The sequence below is a fragment of the Cinclus cinclus genome, chromosome 2, assembly GCF_963662255.1.
Source record: "Cinclus cinclus chromosome 2, bCinCin1.1, whole genome shotgun sequence".
In the NCBI taxonomy this organism is placed as follows: domain Eukaryota; kingdom Metazoa; phylum Chordata; class Aves; order Passeriformes; family Cinclidae; genus Cinclus; species Cinclus cinclus.
This window is the reverse complement of record NC_085047.1, coordinates 112,368,528-112,385,596: the sequence shown is the minus strand read 5'-3', so window position 1 is coordinate 112,385,596 and position 17,069 is coordinate 112,368,528.

Sequence of the window (17,069 nt, the reverse complement as noted above, 5' to 3'; positions counted from 1 at the left end):
TGTGGTTTCACTTCCCAAGCTTGCTCAGATCCTTCTGCATGGCCCCATCTTTCCATAGTGTCACCTGCCCTGCTCAGCTTCCCATTCCCTGTAAATGTGTTGAGGGAGAGCTGCATCCACAGTCTGTGTCTCTGGGGAAGCCATGCAAGAGCCCTGAGGAGCACCCCTCATCCCCCACTGCAGCTGGACATGGAGCCACTGCCCACAGCTCCTTGGCTGTGTCCATCCAGCCAGTGGCTCATGCCCCGAATAGCCCAGCCTCCAAAGGCAGGGCTTTGCAGGGTAAGGCTGGGGCTGTCGTGTGGGAGCGTGGCCAAAGCCTCACAGGGGCCTGGGCACAGCAGGGGCTAAAAGCGCCCAAGTCTGGGGCTGCTCCGTGCCAGAGCTGTGCCAGTTCCAGTGGGGTCAGCTGTGAAGGGATGTTGAGTGTGGCCCTTTGTGACACAGGCCCGTGGTGATGCAGGACAGGGTGGTGCCCAGAGCCCTTTGTGACATGGCAGAGCCCCGCCCGGCCAGAGGGGGATCTGAGGGGTATTTAAGGGACACAGAGCCCTGGTGTGCCCAGTCCCAGGAGAGCCGCTCAGTCAGGAGGAAGCAGCTCCCCTGAGAGCCTCTGTGGCAGAGCACCATGGAGACTTTTGTGGAGGACGTGAACCCCAACTCCCCCTGTGCCGTGGAGCAGCCAGGCCTGTGCATGAGGCCCCAGGTGACGGCCAGCCCCACAGCCGGGGCACAGAGCCAGGGCCCTGCCCCACACAGCCCCTGCTGCTCCCCCAGTCCCGTGTGTCCCCCCGGCTCCTGCCCTGGGTGGATGGAAGCCCTCGGGGAGCAGGGGGAAGGGGCAGTAGAGGGGACGGAGCTGCCAGGGCCACAGGCTGTGGAGTGTGACTTGGCCAGGGAGGAGAGAGAGTGGGAACCCTGCCTGGGCCAGGAAGTGCCCCAGCGGGAAAATGAGAGTGTCCAAGAGCTGTCCCGTGGGGAAGATGAGAAATGCCAGGAGCCTTCCCAATGGCAAGATGTGAATGGCCAAGAGCTGTACAAGCAGGACAAGAGAAGAGTCCAAGAGCTGTCAGAAGGCGAGTTAGACCCAGAGCTGTACCACTGGGAAACTGAGAGACATCAAGAGCTATCCAGGTGGCTGGACATGGGAATCCAAGAGCTGTCCCGAGAGGAAAGCAGCAGTGACAAAATGTTTCCCCAATGGGAGCACTCCATTGACCGAGAGCTGTCCAGGGGAGAAGTCAGACGATATCCAAAGCTGTCCCAAGAGAGAGGTGACAGTGACAAAAAGGAGTCCCAGGAGGACTGGGAAAGCATCGTGATCCACACCATCTGGATCAACCCCAAGTACCCACAGCTCCTGCAGGACCCCGACGCTGCTCCCCGGGACTCGGCCGAGGCAGCAGCTCATCCGGCCTCGGCTGAGCAGGCGCAGGCAGCAGGGGCACGGAGCCAGGGCCCTGCCCCGCACGGCCCCTGCTGCCCCCCGGGCCCCTCAGCTCCCCAGCCGGGAGCCCAGGCCCTCAGGGAGCAGCCGGCTCCCCCCAAGGAACGCCCGTCCCGCCTCAGGCGGGCACTGCGGGGGCTGCTGTGCTGGCCCTGCCTGAGGCCGCAGCCGGACAATCGGTGCCCGCCGCCAGCGCCAGGCCGGGCCCGCAGGCGGTGGCTGGCCCGGAGCCTGCCCCGTGGCTGCCTCGGATGTCCGGGTGTCAGGGACAGCAGCTCCTTGTCGGGAGAACGGCCTGGATGAGGCTTAGGGCTCCAGAGGCACCGGGGGTGTCAGAGCCAAGGGCAGGTGCACAAAGCCTGGGCAGAAGGAGCTCCTGCTCAGAGGGGACAGCGAGGATGCGGAAGCGACAGCCACGGGGACGTTTGGCAGAACTTCCCAGATGAGGAACAAACTCACAAAGCCAACTCCGCAACTGTGCTGAAATTGGTTCCAGCTGGGGAAAAGGTGCTTGTGGCACAGGGAGATGGCGACCATTGACTCCCGGCCCAGTGACCCCAGAAATGCAGAGAAGAAACAAGAGGCAGATGGAGCACAGAGGAAGACTAGTTAGCATAAGAAGCAAAGGAATCTTTTAACGAGTAGAAGAAAAGTATCATTATCGATATATTAAAGCCAAGATAAAATGTTTCTTTTCATAAAATATGAAAATAATTTTAAAAATAAATAATGCATTAATTTAATAAGAGAGACATATAATGGTTAGCCAATGAACATGAATGCCTTAGTTTGCTGCAATATATAGATAGTGAACATTTTTGATAGCTGCTGTGCTGGCTTTGTGGATTTGCCATCCCAGCACCTGTTTCTGTGCAGAACTGTAAATAAAGGAAATACCTGAACTCTGTGTGGGGATTGGCTTCTTGCACACGGGGCGAAAGAATCCGTTTTGGGATAACAGCTTTGCCATGGCCACATTGCTAAAAGCTGCTGCTTTTCCGGCCGTGCTCACCTGGGCCTGGCCCATCTCGGGATCCAGACGGGCACAGACAAAGCAGCAGAGATCTGAAACTCGGCGGCTGCGCGGTCGCTGTGCCCAAGACAATCCCACGTCGGCCACGAGAGCTCCTCTGGGAACAAGCAACAAATCCCAGAGGGCACCTCTGCGAGCCGGCTCCCCGAGTCCCTGTACCGAGGAGTTGTCGTCCAGGTGTTTGGGGAATCTGCTGCTGCTGTTTGGACCAGCTGTGTGGTGTTCCCAGTGCACACCTGGCAAGCTGAACTCCCCCCACAAGGACAAGGGTGGCTGATTTGGAGGTGTGCCCTTGGTTCCTTAAAGAATCATTTGTTGGGGTTGACCTCCTGGCTGAGTGGCCAAGAGCAGCCTCCCACAGTGACTCCCTCTCCTTTGCTTTATCCATCAATCCTTCCCCAGAGGCTTTCAGGTGGCCTTGCCAACCGCAGCTCTGACATTCCAGCCCCTCCAGTACCTCCAAAGCTCAGGGCAGTGCCCTGCACACTCCCAGTGGTTCCTTGCACACTCCCATGCTGCACTGCTGATTCAGCTGTCTGCAGTGGGGCCCTGCCTGTTTGTACCCTTGCCATGGTGTCCTGTTTGCACACCCCACTTGTGCTCACACTCCGGTTCTGCACACCCCCTGCTTGCACTCTCACACTTGCGCCCAGCACACCCATCCCACACACACATCCCTGCACGCCTGTGCCTGGCCATCTGGATGGATGTGGCACTTTGGGATCGGCTTTAGGGTGGTGATGCTGGTAATGGGATGATGATGGAACTGGATGGTCTTGCTGGTCTCTAACAGAAGATGATGATTCTGCGACTCAAGGACTGCCCCAACTCAGGTACAGCACCTTGCACTTAGCCCTTGTTGAACCTCCTGAAGTTCTTGTGGTTTCACTTCCCAAGCTTGCTCAGATCCTTCTGCATGGCCCCATCTTTCCATAGTGTCACCTGCCCTGCTCAGCTTCCCATTCCCTGTAAATGTGTTGAGGGAGAGCTGCATCCACAGTCTGTGTCTCTGGGGAAGCCATGCAAGAGCCCTGAGGAGCACCCCTCATCCCCCACTGCAGCTGGACATGGAGCCACTGCCCACAGCTCCTTGGCTGTGTCCATCCAGCCAGTGGCTCATGCCCCGAATAGCCCAGCCTCCAAAGGCAGGGCTTTGCAGGGTAAGGCTGGGGCTGTCGTGTGGGAGCGTGGCCAAAGCCTCACAGGGGCCTGGGCACAGCAGGGGCTAAAAGTGCCCAAGTCTGGGGCTGCTCCGTGCCAGAGCTGTGCCAGTTCCAGTGGGGTCAGCTGTGAAGGGATGTTGAGTGTGGCCCTTTGTGACACAGGCCCGTGGTGATGCAGGACAGGGTGGTGCCCAGAGCCCTTTGTGACATGGCAGAGCCCCGCCCGGCCAGAGGGGGATCTGAGGGGTATTTAAGGGACACAGAGCCCTGGCGTGCCCAGTCCCAGGAGAGCCGCTCAGTCAGGAGGAAGCAGCTCCCCTGAGAGCCTCTGTGGCAGAGCACCATGGAGACTATTGTGGAGGACGTGAACCCCAACTCCCCCTGTGCCGTGGAGCAGCCAGGCCTGTGCATGAGGCCCCAGGTGACGGCCAGCCCCACAGCCGGGGCACAGAGCCAGGGCCCTGCCCCACACAGCCCCTGCTGCTCCCCCAGTCCCGTGTGTCCCCCCGGCTCCTGCCCTGGGTGGATGGAAGCCCTCGGGGAGCAGGGGGAAGGGGCAGTAGAGGGGACGGAGCTGCCAGGGCCACAGGCTGTGGAGTGTGACTTGGCCAGGGAGGAGAGAGAGTGGGAACCCTGCCTGGGCCAGGAAGTGCCCCAGCGGGAAAATGAGAGTGTCCAAGAGCTGTCCCGTGGGGAAGATGAGAAATGCCAGGAGCCTTCCCAATGGCAAGATGTGAATGGCCAAGAGCTGTACAAGCAGGACAAGAGAAGAGTCCAAGAGCTGTCAGAAGGCGAGTTAGACCCAGAGCTGTACCACTGGGAAACTGAGAGACATCAAGAGCTATCCAAGTGGCTGGACATGGGAATCCAAGAGCTGTCCCGAGAGGAAAGCAGCAGTGACAAAATGTTTCCCCAATGGGAGCACTCCATTGACCGAGAGCTGTCCAGGGGAGAAGTCAGACGATATCCAAAGCTGTCCCAAGAGAGAGGTGACAGTGACAAAAAGGAGTCCCAGGAGGACTGGGAAAGCATCGTGATCCACACCATCTGGATCAACCCCAAGTACCCACAGCTCCTGCAGGACCCCGACGCTGCTCCCCGGGACTCGGCCGAGGCAGCAGCTCGTCCGGCCTCGGCTGAGCAGGCGCAGGCAGCAGGGGCACGGAGCCAGGGCCCTGCCCCGCACGGCCCCTGCTGCCCCCCGGGCCCCTCAGCTCCCCAGCCGGGAGCCCAGGCCCTCAGGGAGCAGCCGGCTCCCCCCAAGGAACGCCCGTCCCGCCTCAGGCGGGCACTGCGGGGGCTGCTGTGCTGGCCCTGCCTGAGGCCGCAGCCGGACAATCGGTGCCCGCCGCCAGCGCCAGGCCGGGCCCGCAGGCGGTGGCTGGCCCGGAGCCTGCCCCGTGGCTGCCTCGGATGTCCGGGTGTCAGGGACAGCAGCTCCTTGTCGGGAGAACGGCCTGGATGAGGCTTAGGGCTCCAGAGGCACCGGGGGTGTCAGAGCCAAGGGCAGGTGCACAAAGCCTGGGCAGAAGGAGCTCCTGCTCAGAGGGGACAGCGAGGATGCGGAAGCGACAGCCACGGGGACGTTTGGCAGAACTTCCCAGATGAGGAACAAACTCACAAAGCCAACTCCGCAACTGTGCTGAAATCGGTTCCAGCTGGGGAAAAGGTACTTGTGGCACAGGGAGATGGCGACCATTGACTCCCGGCCCAGTGACCCCAGAAATGCAGAGAAGAAACAAGAGGCAGATGGAGCACAGAGGAAGACTAGTTAGCATAAGAAGCAAAGGAATCTTTTAACGAGTAGAAGAAAAGTATCATTATCGATATATTAAAGCCAAGATAAAATGTTTATTTTCATAAAATATGAAAATAATTTTAAAAATAAATAATGCATTAATTTAATAAGAGAGCCATATAATGGTTAGCCAATGAACATGAATGCCTTAGTTTGCTGCAATATATAGATAGTGAACATTTTTGATAGCTGCTGTGCTGGCTTTGTGGATTTGCCATCCCAGCACCTGTTTCTGTGCAGAACTGTAAATAAAGGAAATACCTGAACTCTGTGTGGGGATTGGCTTCTTGCACACGGGGCGAAAGAATCCGTTTTGGGATAACAGCTTTGCCATGGCCACATTGCTAAAAGCTGCTGCTTTTCCAGCCGTGCTCACCTGGGCCTGGCCCATCTCGGGATCCAGACGGGCACAGACAAAGCAGCAGAGATCTGAAACTCGGCGGCTGCGCGGTCGCTGTGCCCAAGACAATCCCACGTCGGCCACGAGAGCTCCTCTGGGAACAAGCAACAAATCCCAGAGGGCACCTCTGCGAGCCGGCTCCCCGAGTCCCTGTACCGAGGAGTTGTCGTCCAGGTGTTTGGGGAATCTGCTGCTGCTGTTTGGACCAGCTGTGTGGTGTTCCCAGTGCACACCTGGCAAGCTGAACTCCCCCCACAAGGACAAGGGTGGCTGATTTGGAGGTGTGTCCTTGGTTCCTTAAAGAATCATTTGTTGGGGTTGACCTCCTGGCTGAGTGGCCAAGAGCAGCCTCCCACAGTGACTCCCTCTCCTTTGCTTTATCCATCAATCCTTCCCCAGAGGCTTTCAGGTGGCCTTGCCAACCGCAGCTCTGACATTCCAGCCCCTCCAGTACCTCCAAAGCTCAGGGCAGTGCCCTGCACACTCCCAGTGGTTCCTTGCACACTCCCATGCTGCACTGCTGATTCAGCTGTCTGCAGTGGGGCCCTGCCTGTTTGTACCCTTGCCATGGTGTCCTGTTTGCACACCCCACTTGTGCTCACACGCCGGTTCTGCACACCCCCTGCTTGCACTCTCACACTTGCGCCCAGCACACCCATCCCACACACACATCCCTGCACGCCTGTGCCTGGCCATCTGGATGGATGTGGCACTTCGGGATCGGCTTTAGGGTGGTGATGCTGGTAATGGGATGATGATGGAACTGGATGGTCTTGCTGGTCTCTAACAGAAGATGATGATTCTGCGACTCAAGGACTGCCCCAACTCAGGTACAGCACCTTGCACTTAGCCCTTGTTGAACCTCCTGAAGCTCTTGTGGTTTCACTTCCCAAGCTTGCTCAGATCCTTCTGCATGGCCCCATCTTTCCATAGTGTCACCTGCCCTGCTCAGCTTCCCATTCCCTGTAAATGTGTTGAGGGAGAGCTGCATCCACAGTCTGTGTCTCTGGGGAAGCCATGCAAGAGCCCTGAGGAGCACCCCTCATCCCCCACTGCAGCTGGACATGGAGCCACTGCCCACAGCTCCTTGGCTGTGTCCATCCAGCCAGTGGCTCATGCCCCGAATAGCCCAGCCTCCAAAGGCAGGGCTTTGCAGGGTAAGGCTGGGGCTGTCGTGTGGGAGCGTGGCCAAAGCCTCACAGGGGCCTGGGCACAGCAGGGGCTAAAAGCGCCCAAGTCTGGGGCTGCTCCGTGCCAGAGCTGTGCCAGTTCCAGTGGGGTCAGCTGTGAAGGGATGTTGAGTGTGGCCCTTTGTGACACAGGCCCGTGGTGATGCAGGACAGGGTGGTGCCCAGAGCCCTTTGTGACATGGCAGAGCCCCGCCCGGCCAGAGGGGGATCTGAGGGGTATTTAAGGGACACAGAGCCCTGGCGTGCCCAGTCCCAGGAGAGCCGCTCAGTCAGGAGGAAGCAGCTCCCCTGAGAGCCTCTGTGGCAGAGCACCATGGAGACTTTTGTGGAGGACGTGAACCCCAACTCCCCCTGTGCCGTGGAGCAGCCAGGCCTGTGCATGAGGCCCCAGGTGACGGCCAGCCCCACAGCCGGGGCACAGAGCCAGGGCCCTGCCCTACACAGCCCCTGCTGCTCCCCCAGTCCCGTGTGTCCCCCCGGCTCCTGCCCTGGGTGGATGGAAGCCCTCGGGGAGCAGGGGGAAGGGGCAGTAGAGGGGACGGAGCTGCCAGGGCCACAGGCTGTGGAGTGTGACTTGGCCAGGGAGGAGAGAGAGTGGGAACCCTGCCTGGGCCAGGAAGTGCCCCAGCGGGAAAATGAGAGTGTCCAAGAGCTGTCCCGTGGGGAAGATGAGAAATGCCAAGATCTGTCCCAACTGGAATTTGAGAGAGACCAAGAGCTGTCCCGTGGGGAAGATGCGAGATGCCAGGAGCCTTCCCAATGGCAAGATGTGAATGGCCAAGAGCTGTACAAGCAGGACAAGAGAAGAGTCCAAGAGCTGTCAGAAGGCGAGTTAGACCCAGAGCTGTACCACTGGGAAACTGAGAGACATCAAGAGCTATCCAAGTGGCTGGACATGGGAATCCAAGAGCTGTCCCGAGAGGAAAGCAGCAGTGACAAAATGTTTCCCCAATGGGAGCACTCCATTGACCGAGAGCTGTCCAGGGGAGAAGTCAGACGATATCCAAAGCTGTCCCAAGAGAGAGGTGACAGTGACAAAAAGGAGTCCCAGGAGGACTGGGAAAGCATCGTGATCCACACCATCTGGATCAACCCCAAGTACCCACAGCTCCTGCAGGACCCCGACGCTGCTCCCCGGGACTCGGCCGAGGCAGCAGCTCGTCCGGCCTCGGCTGAGCAGGCGCAGGCAGCAGGGGCACGGAGCCAGGGCCCTGCCCCGCACGGCCCCTGCTGCCCCCCGGGCCCCTCAGCTCCGCAGCCGGGAGCCCAGGCCCTCAGGGAGCAGCCGGCTCCCCCCAAGGAACGCCCGTCCCGCCTCAGGCGGGCACTGCGGGGGCTGCTGTGCTGGCCCTGCCTGAGGCCGCAGCCGGACAATCGGTGCCCGCCGCCAGCGCCAGGCCGGGCCCGCAGGCGGTGGCTGGCCCGGAGCCTGCCCCGTGGCTGCCTCGGATGTCCGGGTGTCAGGGACAGCAGCTCCTTGTCGGGAGAACGGCCTGGATGAGGCTTAGGGCTCCAGAGGCACCGGGGGTGTCAGAGCCAAGGGCAGGTGCACAAAGCCTGGGCAGAAGGAGCTCCTGCTCAGAGGGGACAGCGAGGATGCGGAAGCGACAGCCACGGGGACGTTTGGCAGAACTTCCCAGATGAGGAACAAACTCACAAAGCCAACTCCGCAACTGTGCTGAAATCGGTTCCAGCTGGGGAAAAGGTACTTGTGGCACAGGGAGATGGCGACCATTGACTCCCGGCCCAGTGACCCCAGAAATGCAGAGAAGAAACAAGAGGCAGATGGAGCACAGAGGAAGACTAGTTAGCATAAGAAGCAAAGGAATCTTTTAACGAGTAGAAGAAAAGTATCATTATCGATATATTAAAGCCAAGATAAAATGTTTCTTTTCATAAAATATGAAAATAATTTTAAAAATAAATAATGCATTAATTTAATAAGAGAGACATATAATGGTTAGCCAATGAACATGAATGCCTTAGTTTGCTGCAATATATAGATAGTGAACATTTTTGATAGCTGCTGTGCTGGCTTTGTGGATTTGCCATCCCAGCACCTGTTTCTGTGCAGAACTGTAAATAAAGGAAATACCTGAACTCTGTGTGGGGATTGGCTTCTTGCACACGGGGCGAAAGAATCCGTTTTGGGATAACAGCTTTGCCATGGCCACATTGCTAAAAGCTGCTGCTTTTCCAGCCATGCTCACCTGGGCCTGGCCCATCTCGGGATCCAGACGGGCACAGACAAAGCAGCAGAGATCTGAAACTCGGCGGCTGCGCGGTCGCTGTGCCCAAGACAATCCCACGTCGGCCACGAGAGCTCCTCTGGGAACAAGCAACAAATCCCAGAGGGCACCTCTGCGAGCCGGCTCCCCGAGTCCCTGTACCGAGGAGTTGTCGTCCAGGTGTTTGGGGAATCTGCTGCTGCTGTTTGGACCAGCTGTGTGGTGTTCCCAGTGCACACCTGGCAAGCTGAACTCCCCCCACAAGGACAAGGGTGGCTGATTTGGAGGTGTGTCCTTGGTTCCTTAAAGAATCATTTGTTGGGGTTGACCTCCTGGCTGAGTGGCCAAGAGCAGCCTCCCACAGTGACTCCCTCTCCTTTGCTTTATCCATCAATCCTTCCCCAGAGGCTTTCAGGTGGCCTTGCCAACCGCAGCTCTGACATTCCAGCCCCTCCAGTACCTCCAAAGCTCAGGGCAGTGCCCTGCACACTCCCAGTGGTTCCTTGCACACTCCCATGCTGCACTGCTGATTCAGCTGTCTGCAGTGGGGCCCTGCCTGTTTGTACCCTTGCCATGGTGTCCTGTTTGCACACCCCACTTGTGCTCACACGCCGGTTCTGCACACCCCCTGCTTGCACTCTCACACTTGCGCCCAGCACACCCATCCCACACACACATCCCTGCACGCCTGTGCCTGGCCATCTGGATGGATGTGGCACTTCGGGATCGGCTTTAGGGTGGTGATGCTGGTAATGGGATGATGATGGAACTGGATGGTCTTGCTGGTCTCTAACAGAAGATGATGATTCTGCGACTCAAGGACTGCCCCAACTCAGGTACAGCACCTTGCACTTAGCCCTTGTTGAACCTCCTGAAGTTCTTGTGGTTTCACTTCCCAAGCTTGCTCAGATCCTTCTGCATGGCCCCATCTTTCCATAGTGTCACCTGCCCTGCTCAGCTTCCCATTCCCTGTAAATGTGTTGAGGGAGAGCTGCATCCACAGTCTGTGTCTCTGGGGAAGCCATGCAAGAGCCCTGAGGAGCACCCCTCATCCCCCACTGCAGCTGGACATGGAGCCACTGCCCACAGCTCCTTGGCTGTGTCCATCCAGCCAGTGGCTCATGCCCCGAATAGCCCAGCCTCCAAAGGCAGGGCTTTGCAGGGTAAGGCTGGGGCTGTCGTGTGGGAGCGTGGCCAAAGCCTCACAGGGGCCTGGGCACAGCAGGGGCTAAAAGTGCCCAAGTCTGGGGCTGCTCCGTGCCAGAGCTGTGCCAGTTCCAGTGGGGTCAGCTGTGAAGGGATGTTGAGTGTGGCCCTTTGTGACACAGGCCCGTGGTGATGCAGGACAGGGTGGTGCCCAGAGCCCTTTGTGACATGGCAGAGCCCCGCCCGGCCAGAGGGGGATCTGAGGGGTATTTAAGGGACACAGAGCCCTGGTGTGCCCAGTCCCAGGAGAGCCGCTCAGTCAGGAGGAAGCAGCTCCCCTGAGAGCCTCTGTGGCAGAGCACCATGGAGACTTTTGTGGAGGACGTGAACCCCAACCCCCCCTGTGCCGTGGAGCAGCCAGGCCTGTGCATGAGGCCCCAGGTGACGGCCAGCCCCACAGCCGGGGCACAGAGCCAGGGCCCTGCCCCACACAGCCCCTGCTGCTCCCCCAGTCCCGTGTGTCCCCCCGGCTCCTGCCCTGGGTGGATGGAAGCCCTCGGGGAGCAGGGGGAAGGGGCAGTAGAGGGGACGGAGCTGCCAGGGCCACAGGCTGTGGAGTGTGACTTGGCCAGGGAGGAGAGAGAGTGGGAACCCTGCCTGGGCCAGGAAGTGCCCCAGCGGGAAAATGAGAGTGTCCAAGAGCTGTCCCGTGGGGAAGATGAGAAATGCCAAGATCTGTCCCAACTGGAAAATGAGAGTGTCCAAGAGCTGTCCCGTGGGGAAGATGCGAGATGCCAGGAGCCTTCCCAATGGCAAGATGTGAATGGCCAAGAGCTGTACAAGCAGGACAAGAGAAGAGTCCAAGAGCTGTCAGAAGGCGAGTTAGACCCAGAGCTGTACCACTGGGAAACTGAGAGACATCAAGAGCTATCCAAGTGGCTGGACATGGGAATCCAAGAGCTGTCCCGAGAGGAAAGCAGCAGTGACAAAATGTTTCCCCAATGGGAGCACTCCATTGACCGAGAGCTGTCCAGGGGAGAAGTCAGACGATATCCAAAGCTGTCCCAAGAGAGAGGTGACAGTGACAAAAAGGAGTCCCAGGAGGACTGGGAAAGCATCGTGATCCACACCATCTGGATCAACCCCAAGTACCCACAGCTCCTGCAGGACCCCGACGCTGCTCCCCGGGACTCGGCCGAGGCAGCAGCTCGTCCGGCCTCGGCTGAGCAGGCGCAGGCAGCAGGGGCACGGAGCCAGGGCCCTGCCCCGCACGGCCCCTGCTGCCCCCCGGGCCCCTCAGCTCCCCAGCCGGGAGCCCAGGCCCTCAGGGAGCAGCCGGCTCCCCCCAAGGAACGCCCGTCCCGCCTCAGGCGGGCACTGCGGGGGCTGCTGTGCTGGCCCTGCCTGAGGCCGCAGCCGGACAATCGGTGCCCGCCGCCAGCGCCAGGCCGGGCCCGCAGGCGGTGGCTGGCCCGGAGCCTGCCCCGTGGCTGCCTCGGATGTCCGGGTGTCAGGGACAGCAGCTCCTTGTCGGGAGAACGGCCTGGATGAGGCTTAGGGCTCCAGAGGCACCGGGGGTGTCAGAGCCAAGGGCAGGTGCACAAAGCCTGGGCAGAAGGAGCTCCTGCTCAGAGGGGACAGCGAGGATGCGGAAGCGACAGCCACGGGGACGTTTGGCAGAACTTCCCAGATGAGGAACAAACTCACAAAGCCAACTCCGCAACTGTGCTGAAATCGGTTCCAGCTGGGGAAAAGGTACTTGTGGCACAGGGAGATGGCGACCATTGACTCCCGGCCCAGTGACCCCAGAAATGCAGAGAAGAAACAAGAGGCAGATGGAGCACAGAGGAAGACTAGTTAGCATAAGAAGCAAAGGAATCTTTTAACGAGTAGAAGAAAAGTATCATTATCGATATATTAAAGCCAAGATAAAATGTTTCTTTTCATAAAATATGAAAATAATTTTAAAAATAAATAATGCATTAATTTAATAAGAGAGACATATAATGGTTAGCCAATGAACATGAATGCCTTAGTTTGCTGCAATATATAGATAGTGAACATTTTTGATAGCTGCTGTGCTGGCTTTGTGGATTTGCCATCCCAGCACCTGTTTCTGTGCAGAACTGTAAATAAAGGAAATACCTGAACTCTGTGTGGGGATTGGCTTCTTGCACACGGGGCGAAAGAATCCGTTTTGGGATAACAGCTTTGCCATGGCCACATTGCTAAAAGCTGCTGCTTTTCAGGCCGTGCTCACCTGGGCCTGGCCCATCTCGGGATCCAGACGGGCACAGACAAAGCAGCAGAGATCTGAAACTCGGCGGCTGCGCGGTCGCTGTGCCCAAGACAATCCCACATCGGCCACGAGAGCTCCTCTGGGAACAAGCAACAAATCCCAGAGGGCACCTCTGCGAGCCGGCTCCCCGAGTCCCTGTACCGAGGAGTTGTCGTCCAGGTGTTTGGGGAATCTGCTGCTGCTGTTTGGACCAGCTGTGTGGTGTTCCCAGTGCACACCTGGCAAGCTGAACTCCCCCCACAAGGACAAGGGTGGCTGATTTGGAGGTGTGTCCTTGGTTCCTTAAAGAATCATTTGTTGGGGTTGACCTCCTGGCTGAGTGGCCAAGAGCAGCCTCCCACAGTGACTCCCTCTCCTTTGCTTTATCCATCAATCCTTCCCCAGAGGCTTTCAGGTGGCCTTGCCAACCGCAGCTCTGACATTCCAGCCCCTCCAGTACCTCCAAAGCTCAGGGCAGTGCCCTGCACACTCCCAGTGGTTCCTTGCACACTCCCATGCTGCACTGCTGATTCAGCTGTCTGCAGTGGGGCCCTGCCTGTTTGTACCCTTGCCATGGTGTCCTGTTTGCACACCCCACTTGTGCTCACACGCCGGTTCTGCACACCCCCTGCTTGCACTCTCACACTTGCGCCCAGCACACCCATCCCACACACACATCCCTGCACGCCTGTGCCTGGCCATCTGGATGGATGTGGCACTTTGGGATCGGCTTTAGGGTGGTGATGCTGGTAATGGGATGATGATGGAACTGGATGGTCTTGCTGGTCTCTAACAGAAGATGATGATTCTGCGACTCAAGGACTGCCCCAACTCAGGTACAGCACCTTGCACTTAGCCCTTGTTGAACCTCCTGAAGTTCTTGTGGTTTCACTTCCCAAGCTTGCTCAGATCCTTCTGCATGGCCCCATCTTTCCATAGTGTCACCTGCCCTGCTCAGCTTCCCATTCCCTGTAAATGTGTTGAGGGAGAGCTGCATCCACAGTCTGTGTCTCTGGGGAAGCCATGCAAGAGCCCTGAGGAGCACCCCTCATCCCCCACTGCAGCTGGACATGGAGCCACTGCCCACAGCTCCTTGGCTGTGTCCATCCAGCCAGTGGCTCATGCCCCGAATAGCCCAGCCTCCAAAGGCAGGGCTTTGCAGGGTAAGGCTGGGGCTGTCGTGTGGGAGCGTGGCCAAAGCCTCACAGGGGCCTGGGCACAGCAGGGGCTAAAAGTGCCCAAGTCTGGGGCTGCTCCGTGCCAGAGCTGTGCCAGTTCCAGTGGGGTCAGCTGTGAAGGGATGTTGAGTGTGGCCCTTTGTGACACAGGCCCGTGGTGATGCAGGACAGGGTGGTGCCCAGAGCCCTTTGTGACATGGCAGAGCCCCGCCCGGCCAGAGGGGGATCTGAGGGGTATTTAAGGGACACAGAGCCCTGGTGTGCCCAGTCCCAGGAGAGCCGCTCAGTCAGGAGGAAGCAGCTCCCCTGAGAGCCTCTGTGGCAGAGCACCATGGAGACTTTTGTGGAGTACGTGAACCCCAACTCCCCCTGTGCCGTGGAGCAGCCAGGCCTGTGCATGAGGCCCCAGGTGACGGCCAGCCCCACAGCCGGGGCACAGAGCCAGGGCCCTGCCCCACACAGCCCCTGCTGCTCCCCCAGTCCCGTGTGTCCCCCCGGCTCCTGCCCTGGGTGGATGGAAGCCCTCGGGGAGCAGGGGGAAGGGGCAGTAGAGGGGACGGAGCTGCCAGGGCCACAGGCTGTGGAGTGTGACTTGGCCAGGGAGGAGAGAGAGTGGGAACCCTGCCTGGGCCAGGAAGTGCCCCAGCGGGAAAATGAGAGTGTCCAAGAGCTGTCCCGTGGGGAAGATGAGAAATGCCAGGAGCCTTCCCAATGGCAAGATGTGAATGGCCAAGAGCTGTACAAGCAGGACAAGAGAAGAGTCCAAGAGCTGTCAGAAGGCGAGTTAGACCCAGAGCTGTACCACCGGGAAACTGAGAGACATCAAGAGCTATCCAAGTGGCTGGACATGGGAATCCAAGAGCTGTCCCGAGAGGAAAGCAGCAGTGACAAAATGTTTCCCCAATGGGAGCACTCCATTGACCGAGAGCTGTCCAGGGGAGAAGTCAGACGATATCCAAAGCTGTCCCAAGAGAGAGGTGACAGTGACAAAAAGGAGTCCCAGGAGGACTGGGAAAGCATCGTGATCCACACCATCTGGATCAACCCCAAGTACCCACAGCTCCTGCAGGACCCCGACGCTGCTCCCCGGGACTCGGCCGAGGCAGCAGCTCGTCCGGCCTCGGCTGAGCAGGCGCAGGCAGCAGGGGCACGGAGCCAGGGCCCTGCCCCGCACGGCCCCTGCTGCCCCCCGGGCCCCTCAGCTCCGCAGCCGGGAGCCCAGGCCCTCAGGGAGCAGCCGGCTCCCCCCAAGGAACGCCCGTCCCGCCTCAGGCGGGCACTGCGGGGGCTGCTGTGCTGGCCCTGCCTGAGGCCGCAGCCGGACAATCGGTGCCCGCCGCCAGCGCCAGGCCGGGCCCGCAGGCGGTGGCTGGCCCGGAGCCTGCCCCGTGGCTGCCTCGGATGTCCGGGTGTCAGGGACAGCAGCTCCTTGTCGGGAGAACGGCCTGGATGAGGCTTAGGGCTCCAGAGGCACCGGGGGTGTCAGAGCCAAGGGCAGGTGCACAAAGCCTGGGCAGAAGGAGCTCCTGCTCAGAGGGGACAGCGAGGATGCGGAAGCGACAGCCACGGGGACGTTTGGCAGAACTTCCCAGATGAGGAACAAACTCACAAAGCCAACTCCGCAACTGTGCTGAAATCGGTTCCAGCTGGGGAAAAGGTGCTTGTGGCACAGGGAGATGGCGACCATTGACTCCCGGCCCACTGACCCCAGAAATGCAGAGAAGAAACAAGAGGCAGATGGAGCACAGAGGAAGACTAGTTAGCATAAGAAGCAAAGGAATCTTTTAACGAGTAGAAGAAAAGTATCATTATTGATATATTAAAGCCAAGATAAAATGTTTATTTTCATAAAATATGGAAATAATTTTAAAAATAAATAATGCATTAATTTAATAAGAGAGACATATAATGGTTAGCCAATGAACATGAATGCCTTAGTTTGCTGCAATATATAGATAGTGAACATTTTTGATAGCTGCTGTGCTGGCTTTGTGGATTTGCCATCCCAGCACCTGTTTCTGTGCAGAACTGTAAATAAAGGAAATACCTGAACTCTGTGTGGGGATTGGCTTCTTGCACACGGGGCGAAAGAATCCGTTTTGGGATAACAGCTTTGCCATGGCCACATTGCTAAAAGCTGCTGCTTTTCCAGCCATGCTCACCTGGGCCTGGCCCATCTCGGGATCCAGACGGGCACAGACAAAGCAGCAGAGATCTGAAACTCGGCGGCTGCGCGGTCGCTGTGCCCAAGACAATCCCACGTCGGCCACGAGAGCTCCTCTGGGAACAAGCAACAAATCCCAGAGGGCACCTCTGCGAGCCGGCTCCCCGAGTCCCTGTACCGAGGAGTTGTCGTCCAGGTGTTTGGGGAATCTGCTGCTGCTGTTTGGACCAGCTGTGTGGTGTTCCCAGTGCACACCTGGCAAGCTGAACTCCCCCCACAAGGACAAGGGTGGCTGATTTGGAGGTGTGTCCTTGGTTCCTTAAAGAATCATTTGTTGGGGTTGACCTCCTGGCTGAGTGGCCAAGAGCAGCCTCCCACAGTGACTCCCTCTCCTTTGCTTTATCCATCAATCCTTCCCCAGAGGCTTTCAGGTGGCCTTGCCAACCGCAGCTCTGACATTCCAGCCCCTCCAGTACCTCCAAAGCTCAGGGCAGTGCCCTGCACACTCCCAGTGGTTCCTTGCACACTCCCATGCTGCACTGCTGATTCAGCTGTCTGCAGTGGGGCCCTGCCTGTTTGTACCCTTGCCATGGTGTCCTGTTTGCACACCCCACTTGTGCTCACACTCCGGTTCTGCACACCCCCTGCTTGCACTCTCACACTTGCGCCCAGCACACCCATCCCACACACACATCCCTGCACGCCTGTGCCTGGCCATCTGGATGGATGTGGCACTTTGGGATCGGCTTTAGGGTGGTGATGCTGGTAATGGGATGATGATGGAACTGGATGGTCTTGCTGGTCTCTAACAGAAGATGATGATTCTGCGACTCAAGGACTGCCCCAACTCAGGTACAGCACCTTGCACTTAGCCCTTGTTGAACCTCCTGAAGTTCTTGTGGTTTCACTTCCCAAGCTTGCTCAGATCCTTCTGCATGGCCCCATCTTTCCATAGTGTCACTTGCCCTGCTCAGCTTCCCATTCCCTGTAAATGTGCTGAGGGAGAGCTGCATCCACAGTCTGTGTCTCTGGGGAAGCCATGCA